Raw genomic sequence first — 13856 nt, 5'->3', positions numbered from 1 at the left:
CAAAATGTGTTGTTTCCTATATACTCGATGCTTCCATTTTATGTCTTGAACTTATATTTAAGACTCCCTATTTGCGGAAAAGTTCTTAACTGTTAGTTTGTCAAGTTTTTGTTTCCTCTGAATTTAATGGTAAATCTAGCAGTTTTTACACAAATTAATCTTTTCTAATGGAAGTGATAGGTGTTAATTAGATAATTATTCACATTATTTATAATTAACTATATTTGCACCATAATGTAAAAAGACTGGACAACATAAACCCAAAGCACATTGTTCAAATGTAGTGCAGAAAGTTAAAAATTGCTTCCTGAAAATGAACACAACTAGTTTGGTATCCAAGAGATAAGTAGGAAGTAACAGAGATGCAACTCAGCAGACAAAGCATTTTGTGCAGATGGTTGGACAGTTAGAGTGACTGTGAGGTGGACAAGACCGTGTCATTTAAGGAAACTCAGTATGTCCAGGTTGGAGTGCTGCAGTTTACAACCCAGTTACCTCCTCCAGGGATTGTCTGTCTCTCCTGCAAGCTCTGAGCTTGATTCTCACACCAGCCTGTGCTTCAGATCATTGTTGTATCTGTTTTATAAATCATTTCCTTCAATGTAGGATTATGAACATCCTGATTTTAAGGACTGTTAACCAGGAGATATATAGCAAGTGGGTAAATGAATGAAAGAGAGAGAGAAAAGGAGAAAGAAAGAAGTTAATTTTATTGAAAATTTATTCACAATAAAGCAAAAAAAATTACTGATAGCTTTAAATGCATGTGCCTTAAACACATGTTTTGTACTTTATATCTGCTTCCCAGATGGCACAGTTGTGAAGAATATACCTGCCAATGCAGGAGATGCAGGAAGTGCAGGTTTGATCCCTGAGTCAGGAAGATCCCCTGGAGAAGGGAAAGGGAACCCACTGCAGTATTCCTACCTGGATAATTCCTTGGACAGAGGAACTGGCAGGCTACAGCCTAGGGGGTCACAAAGAGTCAGACATGACTGAGCACAAACTCACACAAAAATACACATACCTTATATCTAAGTACATAAACTGGTTGTGAATACTAAAAGTAATGGAAAGTTACTGTATGTAAAGACATACAGATGATTTTTTTTTTTAATAATTAAACCAAAGAACTCTTCTCTGGTTAGAAGATATTTGAAAACTTCACAAAGCTCTACTATAGTTTGCTGGTGATTGAATCGCTGAAAGTAGCTTATTTAGTAAACAGAAGCATAAGCATTCATTTGAAGGACCCTGTAAGAATCAAATGCATTCTTGAGTGTTTGCTACAATAAAATAAGCCAAAAATAATTCGGTAACTAAGTCTATCCAAGTGCCTTCGTAAGATGCCTTTGAGTGAAAACATTTTATTTACTAATTTTTTTCAGTTTTATTTATTTAATTTACAATATTGTACTGGTTTTGCTAAAGCCCAAGTAGGAGAATGAGACTCCAGAGTAATAGCTTTTCTAGGATTCTGAGACAGGTAGTGGGTGTGTTGGTATAGAAAATGAGGAGGTGTTTCTTTTATTTATATTATTTTCTCAATCCTTTTGAATGTTATTACATTTTGAAATGTTTATCTGCTGCTGCTGCTGCTGCTGCTAAGTCACTTCAGTCATGTCCGACTCTGTGTGACCCCATAGATGGCAGCCCACTAGGCTCCTCCATCCCTGGGATTCTCCAGGCAAGAATTCTGGGGTGGGTTGCCATTTACTTCTCCAATGCATGAAAGTGAAATGTGAAAGTGAAGTCACTCAGTTGTGTCTGACTTTTTGCTACCCCATGGACTGTAGCCTACCAGTCTCCTCTGTCCATGAGATTTTCCAGGCAAGAGTACTGGAGGAGTTGGCATTTCCTTCTCCTGAAATGTTTATCTACCTTCTAGATACTATATTGAACAGCAGCATGGCAGAAGTGAGACTGATTCAGAATGAAGCCTGACACAAAGATGGGTGTCAATCTCAGAAGTATAAAGATTATACAATTAGCACATTACTCTCCTATAAAAAATGCTAATGTGTCTAAAATCAGATTTCATCTGCATTTAGCTCTTAAGAGCAAATCTAAGGCTAATGAGTGAACTGAAGAAAATAAAATGTTGCATATTAAATGAAGAATTTTAATCTCAAAAAAGGGTGTCTTAAATTGATTGGCTTGTACAATGTGTGAGGTCCCTGGCCCTAAATAGAATGTGGAGGATAAATAGTCATTTAATGTGAACACCCCACAGAATTTGTGATTCAAATAGGGGCTTGAGCTAAGGACCTGTAAGAGATTTCTGGCTTGATTTTCCATAGAAAGGGAAAGCTAGCCTCAAAATATTTTGTCTTGCATGATATAATTCCAATTCTAACCATTTTCTTCACTTTCTATATATTTAATTCATATGCTTTTCATAGTATACTCACTTACCAATTGGTGGCAAATATGATTGTTCATCAACATTAAAGTAGATAAATGATGCATATGCACAAAGAATTAAGATATTTCAATGACAATGAATGTACTGAAACTGCATGCAACAGCAGGGATGGATTGCATGTAATTGAACAAAATAGTGCATGCTATAGACATCTAATTATGTCTGGTTCAAAAAAATACAAAGCTGATCTGTTACAGTAAAAGTCAAGAAAGTATCTACTCTTTGGAGGTAAGAGATTAGCCATTTAGGAGGGAGTTTATAGAAGGCTTTGTTAATTGTAGAAATTGTTACTTCTTGGTCTTACTTACCTAGCTATACAGGTAACATTTTGGAAAAATGTTTATCTATATAGTTATTATTTAAGTGTTCTCTATATAGCATAAGTTTAAGCAAGCTCCAGGAATTGGTGATGGACTAGGAAGCCTGGCATGCTGTAGTCCATGGGATTGCAAAGAGTTGGACACGACTGAGTGACTGAACTGATTTGTTCATGGCACATCAAAAACATTTTCCAAAAGTAAAGTCTGTTTGCCATTACCAGAAACTTCGGAATTATTATAAATTTTTATCCCTAGAAATTCTTTTTTTTTTAAATTTTATTTTATTTTATTTTTTTCATTTTAGCAATTTTATTAGTGTTGTCACTCGGCTAAGTTAATTTTAATTGATGCAAAATGATCAGTCAGATGATACTGGGATATATCTACACAATGCTCACTCCCCACTTCCCCCCACCACCTACCCTCGTTCCCTGGACTGGATTCCTCAGTGGTGTAGGAGACTATGAGACAGCCCAAGAGGGATTGAACTCTTGTACCTGGAAGCAAGAAAAGCTTAAGAAATGCTCTAAATACACTCTGTAGCATGCCTTAAAATAATAAGGTAAGCCTGAAGATGCCTGAGATTGAAATAGCAGACCTTTTAGCCTGGTGGGTGACAGTTATATTTCTTTTTTTTTTTTTTCTTCTTCCCACCCTCTCCCTCTCCCACAGAGTCCATAAGCCTGTTCTATACATCAGTGTCTCTTTTGCTGTCTCGTATACAGGGTTATCGTTACCATCTTTCTAAATTCCATATATATGCGTTAGTGTACTGTATTGGTGTTTTTCTTTCTGGCTTACTTCACTCTGTATAATAGGCTCCAGTTTCATCCACCTCATTAGAACTGATTCAAATGTATTCTTTTTAATGGCTGAGTAATACTCCATTGTGTATATGTACCACCGCTTTCTTATCCATTCATCTGCTGATGGACATCTAGGTTGCTTCCATGTCCTGGCTATTATAAACAGTGCTGCGATGAACATTGGGGTACACGTGTCTCTTTCCCTTCTGGTTTCCTCAGGGTGTATGCCCAGCAGTGGGATTGCTGGGTCATAAGGCAGTTCTATTTCCAGTTTTTTAAGGAATCTCCACACTGTTCTCCATAGTGGCTGTACTAGTTTGCATTCCCACCAACAGTGTAAGAGGGTTCCCTTTTCTCCACACCCTCTCCAGCATTTATTATTTGTAGACTTTTGGATTGCAGCCATTCTGACTGGTGTGAAATGGTATCTCATAGTGGTTTTGATTTGCATTTCTCTGACAATGAGTGATGTTGAGCATCTTTTCATGTGTTTGTTAGCCCTCTGTATGTCTTCTTTGGAGAAATGTCTATTTAGTTCTTTGACCCATTTTTTGATTGGGTCATTTATTTTTCTGGAGTTGAGCTGTAGGAGTTGCTTGTATATTTTTGAGATTAGTTGTTTGTCGGTTGCTTCATTTGCTATTATTTTCTCCCATTCTGAAGGCTGTCTTTTCACCTTGCTAATAGTTTCCTTTGATGTGCAGAAGCTTTTAAGGTTAATTAGGTCCCATTTGTTTATTTTTGCTTTTATTTCCAATATTCTGGGAGGTGGGTCATAGAGGATCCTGCTGTGATGTATGTCAGAGTGTTTTGCCTATGTTCTCCTCTAGGAGTTTTATAGTTTCTGGTCTTACGTTGAGATCTTTAATCCATTTTGAGTTTATTTTTGTATATGGTGTTAGAAAGTGTTCTAGTTTCATTCTTTTACAAGTGGTTGACCAGATTTCCCAGCACCACTTGTTAAAGAGATTGTCTTTAATCCATTGTATATTCTTGCCTCCTTTGTCAAAGATAAGGTGTCCATATGTGCGTGGATTTATCTCTGGGCTTTCTATTTTGTTCCATTGATCTATATTTCTGTCTTTGTGCCAGTACCATACTCTCTTGATGACTGTGGCTTTGTAGTAAAGCCTGAAGTCAGGTAGGTTGATTCCTCCAGTTCCATTCTTCTTTCTCAAGATCACTTTGGCTATTCGAGGTTTTTTGTATTTCCATACAAATTGTGAAATTATTTGTTCTAGTTCTGTGAAGAATACTGTTGGTAGCTTGATAGGGATTGCATTGAATCTATAAATTGCTTTGGATAGTATACTCATTTTCACTATATTGATTCTTCCAATCCATGAACATGGTATATTTCTCCATCTATTAGTGTCCTCTTTGATTTCTTTCACCAGTGTTTTATAGTTTTCTATATATAGGTCTTTAGTTTCTTTAGGTAGATATATTCCTAAGAATTCTACCAAAAATTTAGAGAAGAGCTAACACCTATCCTGCTCAAACTCTTCCAGAAAATTGCAGAGGAAGGTAAACTTCCAAACTCATTCTATGAGGCCACCATCACCCTAATACCAAAACCTGACAAAGATCCCACACAAAAAAAAGAAAACTACAGGCCAATATCACTGATGAATATAGATGCAAAAATCCTAAACAAAATCCTAGCAATCAGAATCCAACAACATATTAAAAAGATCATACACCATGACCAAGTGGGCTTTATCCCAGGGATGCAAGGATTCTTCAATATCCGCAAATCAATCAATGTAATACACCACATTAACAAATTGAAAAACAAAAACCATATGATTATCTCAATAGATGCAGAGAAAGCCTTTGACAAAATTCAACACCCATTTATGATAAAAACTCTCCAGAAAGCAGGAATAGAAGGAACATACCTCAACATAATAAAAGCTATATATGGCAAACCCACAGCAAACATTATCCTCAATGGTGAAAAATTGAAAGCATTTCCTCTAAAGTCAGGAACAAGACAAGGGTGCCCACTTTCACCATTACTATTCAACATAGTTTTGGAAGTTTTGGCCACAGCAATCAGAGCAGAAAAAGAAATAAAAGGAATCCAAATTGGAAAAGAAGAAGTAAAACTCTCACTATTTGCAGATGACATGATCCTCTACATAGAAAACCCTAAAGACTCCACCAGAAAATTACTAGAACTAATCAATGATTATAGTAAAGTTGCAGGATATAAAATCAACACACAGAAATCCCTTGCATTCCTATACACTAATAATGAGAAAACAGAAAGAGAAATTAAGGAAACAATTCCATTCACCATTGCAACGAAAAGAATAAAATACTTATTTTATTTTTAAACTTTACAATATTGTATTAGTTTTGCCAAATATCGAAATGAATCTGCCACAGGTACACCCACGTTCCCCATCCTGAACCCTCCACCCTCCTCCCTTTCCTCCCCTCCCTCTGGGTCGTCCCAGTGCACCAGCCCCAAGCATCCAGTACCGTGCATCGAACCTGGACTGGTGACTCATTTCATACATGATATTATACGTTTCAATGCTATTCTCCCAAATCTCCCCACCCTCTCCCTCTCCCATAGAGTCCATAAGATATACATAGTAGTGTAGTATATTTTTGTGAAATAAATAGTGCAACCTTCATAGATTATTTAGTAATGCAAAAATGTCTTATTTAACCCCCTTTTTAACCCATGTGTACTTCTAATACTCTTCCCAGCAACAAAGAGATTTAATGAATCTTGTACTCCTTGGTACCCCTGTTGGTACACTGAACTTACACACATTGGCCCATGACTCAGTGGCACACAATTATTTTCTAAAGGCAAGTGTTTATATTAATAAATAAACTGTTGCCTATAGAGTATTACAAATAGATGCATAGTGGCACAAGGGAATCATGTAGATATTTCTTTCTCAATTGCTTGTCTCTGATGTATTAAATTTTAACTACATGATTTTCTTCTGTAATGTAAGAAAGTCAACTTCAATTAAATGTAAAACCATTTGTTAAGCTAATTATCCAATTTTTAATAATAATATAGCCACAGCAGCTCATTCCCTCATAATGGCAGGAAGTTATACTAAATGGTCTGCAGAGATGGCCATGTTTAGGAAGCTAAATTTAAATCCTATTTCAACGGAGTGAGATCCTAAGAGATTTTTTATCCCGGGAAATAGAGAAGTGTCTTATGGAAAAAGTGATTTTGCAAAGGAATCATAATGAAGTGAACAAGGACAAACTCCAACCTTCAAATATGTAACTAGATAATGGTAGTAAAGCTCTTGAGTGACACAAACACATTCAGTTTAGTATGTAGCAAATTATTATAATTACTTTGCTTGCACTTGGCCTCAGCAATATCTCCTGTAATGTAAATTAAGTATATTTATATAGACATCATCACTCTAATAATTCCAATAAGGTAACAATTAATATATCATTCAGGTATTCTTTATCACATATCAAGAATATTTTATTTTAATGATTTTAGTCTACAGTGGGTTCTAGGTTTATAGGACCCTAAAAATAAAACTAGGTCTCTATCTAGTTCTCAGTGAGATTTCAGAGGAAAATATTCCCTGGAGCATTTGTAAACATATACTGGCTTGTATTTCTCTTCATAAATTACTTCCCATACACAAAAATTTTGCATTTATCTTTTCTGTGGTAAAGAAATAAATTGTGGTAAGCAAAACTCACAGTAAGAAGACTTTATGTTACATTCAGGAGAAGGATTTAATGAATACATAGAATTTATGCTTGTCAGCATCCTGAAATGATTCATATATTATAAATTATCACTCTGAACACAAAAAATAAAGAGCATATCCCCTAAGGCTGCTATGCTGCACAACTTCAGGGACAATATTTTAGCTATTTCCTTTGCTTCATGAAATTGTGTAGTACAGTATTTATTTAGTAATCTATGAATTAGAACAGGATTACCATTATACCTTTAGCTAACACCTGCATCAGTCATATAATTATTGTTTATTTTTGTTGATATGATCTAGTATCCTAGTAACTTTAAAATATATAATACAGTATTGTAGCTTTAATCCCAATGCTGTACATGAGATAAAGAACTAATTTCTCTTACAATGCAATTGTGTACAATCCCCCACCCCCATCTCCTGGTAACCATCATTCTCTCTGTTCCTATGAGTAACACACAAAGGATATTTTAGAAACAAATGGACATTAGATTTTTTTTGATAGAAGTATCCCAACACATGTTTTTAATAAAATATTATCTTTGTTCATATGAACTGTATTAGTAGAAAAAACTTTCAAATGCTGTTTATTCTTAGTTGTTGTTGAACATCTACAAGCCTTATATCACCAGAGATAAAGAACATTCACCAGCATAGCAACAGGAAAATATTTAAAAACACACATTCATGGAGCAATTACTTATGGAAATCTTCTTATGGATTGTAGGAATGTACACCTACAGACAGACCTTGGAGATACTGTGGGTTGAGTTCCAGCCTACCACAATAAAGTGAATATCACAGTAAAGAGAGTCAAAAGAAATGCTTGGTTTCCCAGTGTATGTTAAAGGAACATTCACATAATATCATAGTCTATTAAATGTTCAGTTGCCTTATGTCTTAAAAAAGCAAATACCATAATTTAAAAGTACTTGATCACTTTGAAAAAAAGAAGAAATGCTAATCATCATCTGAGTTTTCAATGAGCTGTAATAGTAACATCAAAAATCACTGATCACAGATCAACAGAACAAATAGATTAATGATGAGACAGTTCAAAAACTGTGAGAATTATCAACATGTGACATGGAGATATGAGGTGAATAAATTCTGTTGGAAAACGTGTGCTGACAGACTTGGTTGATGCAGAGTGACCACAAACCTTCATCTTGTTAAAAAAAAATAAATAAAAATACAGCTAACCACAAAACAATAAAATGAAGCATGATAAAATGAGATTTATTTGTATATAAACAGAATAGGAAATTAAATAAAGAGTGAACTATGTGTGATAGATATTATGCCATTGAAGGAGAGCAGACTATATCACCCCCAAATATGCTGCTTTGGCATATTAATACTTTGAATTAAAGTTACTTAAGAAAGAGCAGTGGGAAAAGGACACTCTGATTCTCCTTTGTAGCCCTGAAAGCAGGAAATAAATCTCTCATGTGAAAGTTCCCCTCTCTGTACCAGAGGGTAGAAGGCAATTATGTCACAAGAAACAGGGAATTTATGGGCCAAGAAGGCTGCGTGACCAAACCTTGTTACTTTTTTATTGATTGCTTGCTGCTGTTGTTCAGTCTCTCAGTCCTGTCCAATTCCTTGCGACCCCATGGACTGAAGCATGCCAGGCAACCCCGTCCTTCATCGTCTCCCTGAGTTTGTTCAAACTCATGTCCATAGAGTCGGTGATGCCATCCAACCATCTCATCTTCTGTCATCCCCTTCTGCCCTCAGTCTTTCCCAGCATGAGGCTTTTTTACAGTGAGTTGACTCTTCATATCAGGTGGGCAAAGTATTGGAGCTTCAGCTTTGACATCAGTCCTTCCAGTGAATATTCAAGGTTGATTTCCTTTAGGATTGACTGGTTTAATCTCTTTGCTATACAAGGAACTCTCAAGAGTCTCCAAAGAAGACATACAGATGGCTAACAAACACATGAAAAGATGCTCAACATCACTCATTATCAGAGAAATGCAAATCAAAACCACTATGAGGTACCATTTCACGCCAGTAAGAATGGCTGCCATCCAAAAGTCTACAAATAATAAATGCTGGAGAGGGTGTGGAGAAAAGGGAACCCTCTTACACTGTTGGTGGGAATGCAAACTAGTACAGCCACTATGGAGAACAGTGTGGAGAGTCCTTAAAAAACTGGAAATAGAACTGCCTTATGAACCAGCAATCCCACTGCTGGGCATACACCCTGAGGAAACCAGAAGGGAAAGAGACACGTGTACCCCAGTGTTCATCGCAGCACTGTTTATAATAGCCAGGACATGGAAACAACCTAGATGTCCATCAGCAGATGAATGGATAAGAAAGCGGTGGTACATATACACAATGGAGTATTACTCAGCCATTAAAAAGAATACATTTGAATCAGTTCTAATGAGATGGATGAAACTGGAGCCTATTATACAGAGTGAAGTAAGCCAGAAAGAAAAACACCAATACAGTATACTAACGCATACATAAGGAATTTAGAAAGATGGTAACAATAACCCTGTATACGAGACAGCAAAAGAGACACTGATGTATAGAACAGTCTTTTGGACTCTGTGGGAGAGGAAGAGGGTGGGTGATTTGGGAGAATGGCATTGAAATATGTATAATATCATATATGAAACGAGTTGCCAGTCCAGGTTCGATGCACGATACTGGATGCTTGGGGCTGGTGCACTGGGACGACCCAGAGGGATGGCATGGGGAGGGAGGAGGGAGGAGGGTTCAGGATGGGGAACACATGTAAACCTGTGGCGGATTCATTTTGGTATATGGCAAAACCAATACAATATTGTAAAGTTAAAAAAAAAAAAAAAGAGTCTTCTTCAGCACCACATTTCTAAAGCATCAGTTTGGTACTCAACCTTCTTTTTAGTCCAACTGTCACATCCATATGCGGCTCCTGGAAAAACTACAGCTTTGACTGTACAGACCTTTTCGACAAAGTGAAGTCTCTGCTTTTTAACATGCTGTCTAGAGCGTCTGTCTACTGTGAGGGAAACCTGGGTTTGATTCCTGGGTTGGGAAGATCCCCTGAAGAAGGAAATGGCAACCCACTCTAGTACTCTTGCCTGGAAAATCCCATGGACAGAGGAGCCTGGTTGGCTACAGTCCATGGGGTCACACAGAGTCAGACATGACTGAGTGACTTCACTTTTCTTTCACTTTCTAGATTTGTCATAGCTTTTCTTCCAAGAAGCAAGCATATTTTAATTTCATACTTTAGTCACTGTCCACACTGATTTTGGAGCCCAAGAAAATAAACTCTGCCACTGTTTCCATTTTTGCCCCATCTATTTGTCATGAAGTGGTGGGACCAGATGCTTACTAATTACTGTCCTAAGCCTAAACACCTTTGTCTCATCAACCCCTCACAAATTACCACTTTCTTGCCTAAAATGAATAAAAGCTTTCTGCTTTGGTCACTTTGAATCTCATCATTTTTTAGGGGACTTCCATATGTAGAAAAGTAAATTTGTTTTTCTCCCATTACTCTGTCTTATGTTCATTTAACTATTAGGCTAGTCATAACTTAGAAGAAAGGAAAATTATTCTGAAGCCATACACACACACACACACAAAATTATTGAAATAAGGGTGACTGACATGTCCTTGAGGAAAAGGTCTCAGACCATGACTAATGAATAAAGCAATATGTAAGATTGTCATATCTATAAATGAGAAATGAAGGGAATCTTTAAAAATGGAAGAAACTAGATCAGCAATGAGAAAGAGATGAAAATTGTTAGTGAAAAAATCTATTTTAATTTCATTAAGTATCTCTTTTCATGGGAGAAGAATGTAGATTTTTTTGTATCCATAAAGCATAGTACTAAAACAAATTCTGATAAATTTCTGACAGTGATCAATTTTGTGGAAAGAAGGAAGTGTTAAAAGCTCAACCCTTGCTAAAGCTGTTGTGCATCCACAAGGGAAAATACAGAACTAGAGCTCTAATTAACCATGTTCTTATAACATAAAAATATAAAAGCTGAAGCTTTAGAGACTTAAGTCCCAACAGTCGCCAGACAGAAATAAAAAGCAACCTGCCTATGGTACATGTACCAGAGTGAAAAGACTGAAGACTTGTTCATTGCAGGTAGGTTTCTAAATGGATAAATTTAAAGAATACAGAAAGTGGCAGAGAGACTTGCTTTTGTAGAAAAGTGAAGAAGTACTGAAAATTTTCAAATGAGTCATTTTATACTTGCTTGCTCAGTTATATAAACACTGTAATGTAATAACTTAACAAAGATACTTGTTAAACCTGTGTGATTTTGACAAACCTCATTTATAATTTGTAGAAGAATATTAAATATTTTAGTTTTTTTCTATTTTAATCAAGTGTTTTTTTTTTTTTTCTGGGCTCCAAAATCACTGCAGATGGTGATTGCAGCCATGAAATTAAAAGACGCTTATTCCTTGGAAGGAAAGTTATGACCAACCTAGACAACATATTCAAAAGCAGAGACATTACTTTGCCAACAAAGTTCCATCTACTCAAAGCTATGGTTTTTCCAGTAGTCATGTATGGATGTGATAGCTAGACTATAAAGAAAGCTGAGCACCGAAGAATTGATGCTTTTGAACTGTGGTGTTGGACAAGACTCTTGAGAGTCCCTTGGACTGCAAGGAGTTCCAACAAGTCCATCCTAAAGAGATCAGTCCCGAGTGTTCATTGGAAAGACTGATGTTGAAGCTGAAACTCCAATACCTTGGCCACCTGATGTGAAGAGCTGACTCATTGGAAAAGACCCTGATGCTGGGAAAGATTGAGGACAGGAGGAGAAGGGGATGACAGAGGATGAGATGGTTGGATGGCATCACTGACTCGATGGACATGGGTTTGAGTGGACTCCAGGAGTTGGTGATGGATAGGGAGACCTGGTGTGCTGCAGTTCATGGGATTGCAAAGAGTTGGACACGTCTGAGTGACTGAACTGACTGAACTGAACTGAATCAAGGTCGATATGCAAACCATTTTTCACTGTTGCAAATAATATCATTGTACAGGTAAACTTGCTCTTGTCTTTTTAAAATAATAGTAGAGATAACATATTACAACTACCAATATGTATAAATCCAAGTCCATAACACAATATTTATGATATCCAAATGCTATAATTCTTTATTGTTATTTAGTCTCTAAGTCATGTCCAACTCTTTGCCACCCCATGGGTTGTAGCCCACAAGGCTCCTCTGTCCATGGAATTTTCCTGGCAAAAATACTGGAGTGGGTTGCCATTTCCTTCTCCAAGAGATCTTTCCCACCCAAGATTCTTTACCTCTGAACCACCTGGGAAATCCACCAGAATACTTAAGTCTGCTGCTGCTGCTAAGTCACTTTAGTCGTGTCTGGCTCTGTGTGACCCCATAGATAGCAGCCCACTAAGCTCCCCTGTCCCTGAGATTCTCCAGGCAAGAACACTGGAGTGGGTTGTCATTTCCTTCTCCAATGCATGAAAGTGAAAAGTGAAAGTGAAGTCGCTCAGTTGTATCTGACTCTTAGCGACCCCATGGACTGCAGCCTACCAGGTTCCTCTGTCCATGCGATTTCCCAGACTGGAGTGGGTTGCCATTGCCTTCTCCGAATACTTAAGCCTAGAAAGAATAAAAGTCAGACCACATCCCAATTTTCTTATATCAACAGTGCATACACATGCAACTCTACTCTTTGAATATTCTAAAAGAACAGAGGAGAATATTTGTGACATTGTATATAACATAATTTATTGTGTAGAATGTAAGACTGGGGCAGGGAATTCAAGAAACATCAACTCCTTTAAACCAGAGAGAGGCAGATTTCAGAAATACTGAAGAATAGGGATCAAAGAAAACAATAAACCAATATTACAGTTTCCGGGGGATTGGGATGGAGACATCATTAATATGTAAATATTTCTGCATATGTGGGACTGAGGGACATAGGAGAAATTTTACCAAACATCTTACATATCTGATCTATTGGTGAGTAGATTATGTAGATTCTAGTTAATTACGGCCAAACGACTCATGCAGGAAACCATACTGCCTTTTCTGCCTCAGAGTCACCTGTCTTACCAGGAGCTCTACGTTAAGTCCCAAACATTCTTCATAATGTCCCCTGAGCAATAGCTCAGTGTTAGGGGAGTGCTGTCCAGCATGTAACTTATGGAGACACCTCCACCTTCTTCAGTTCCCTCCCTGCTCTGGTTAACTGATACTTGTTAGTGGATACTGGACTTCCCCAGTGGTTCAGTGGTAAAGGATCTGCCTGCCAATGCAGGAGACTGAGGTTCAATGCCTGGATAGGGAAGATCCCCTGAGAAGGAAATGGCAACCCACTTCAGTATTCTTACCTGGAAAATCCCATGGACAGGGAAGCCTGGTCCATGGGATCACAAAAGAGTCAGACATGACTTAGCAACTAAATGACAACAACAGTAAGAATGTACACTGGATACAGGAAAAAAAAAAAGACCTATGGGGACACAAGAGCATGTTATATCCAGGAAAATGGAATAGCTCTGCCTGTTCCATAGTTGTGCATGATGAGAAATAACAAAAGGGACACATCCATTATTTACACCGCTCA

This window comes from Bos indicus, chromosome 16 (genome assembly GCF_029378745.1).
Source record: "Bos indicus isolate NIAB-ARS_2022 breed Sahiwal x Tharparkar chromosome 16, NIAB-ARS_B.indTharparkar_mat_pri_1.0, whole genome shotgun sequence".
NCBI lineage: Eukaryota > Metazoa > Chordata > Mammalia > Artiodactyla > Bovidae > Bos > Bos indicus.
Note: the sequence above shows the minus strand (reverse complement) of the source record.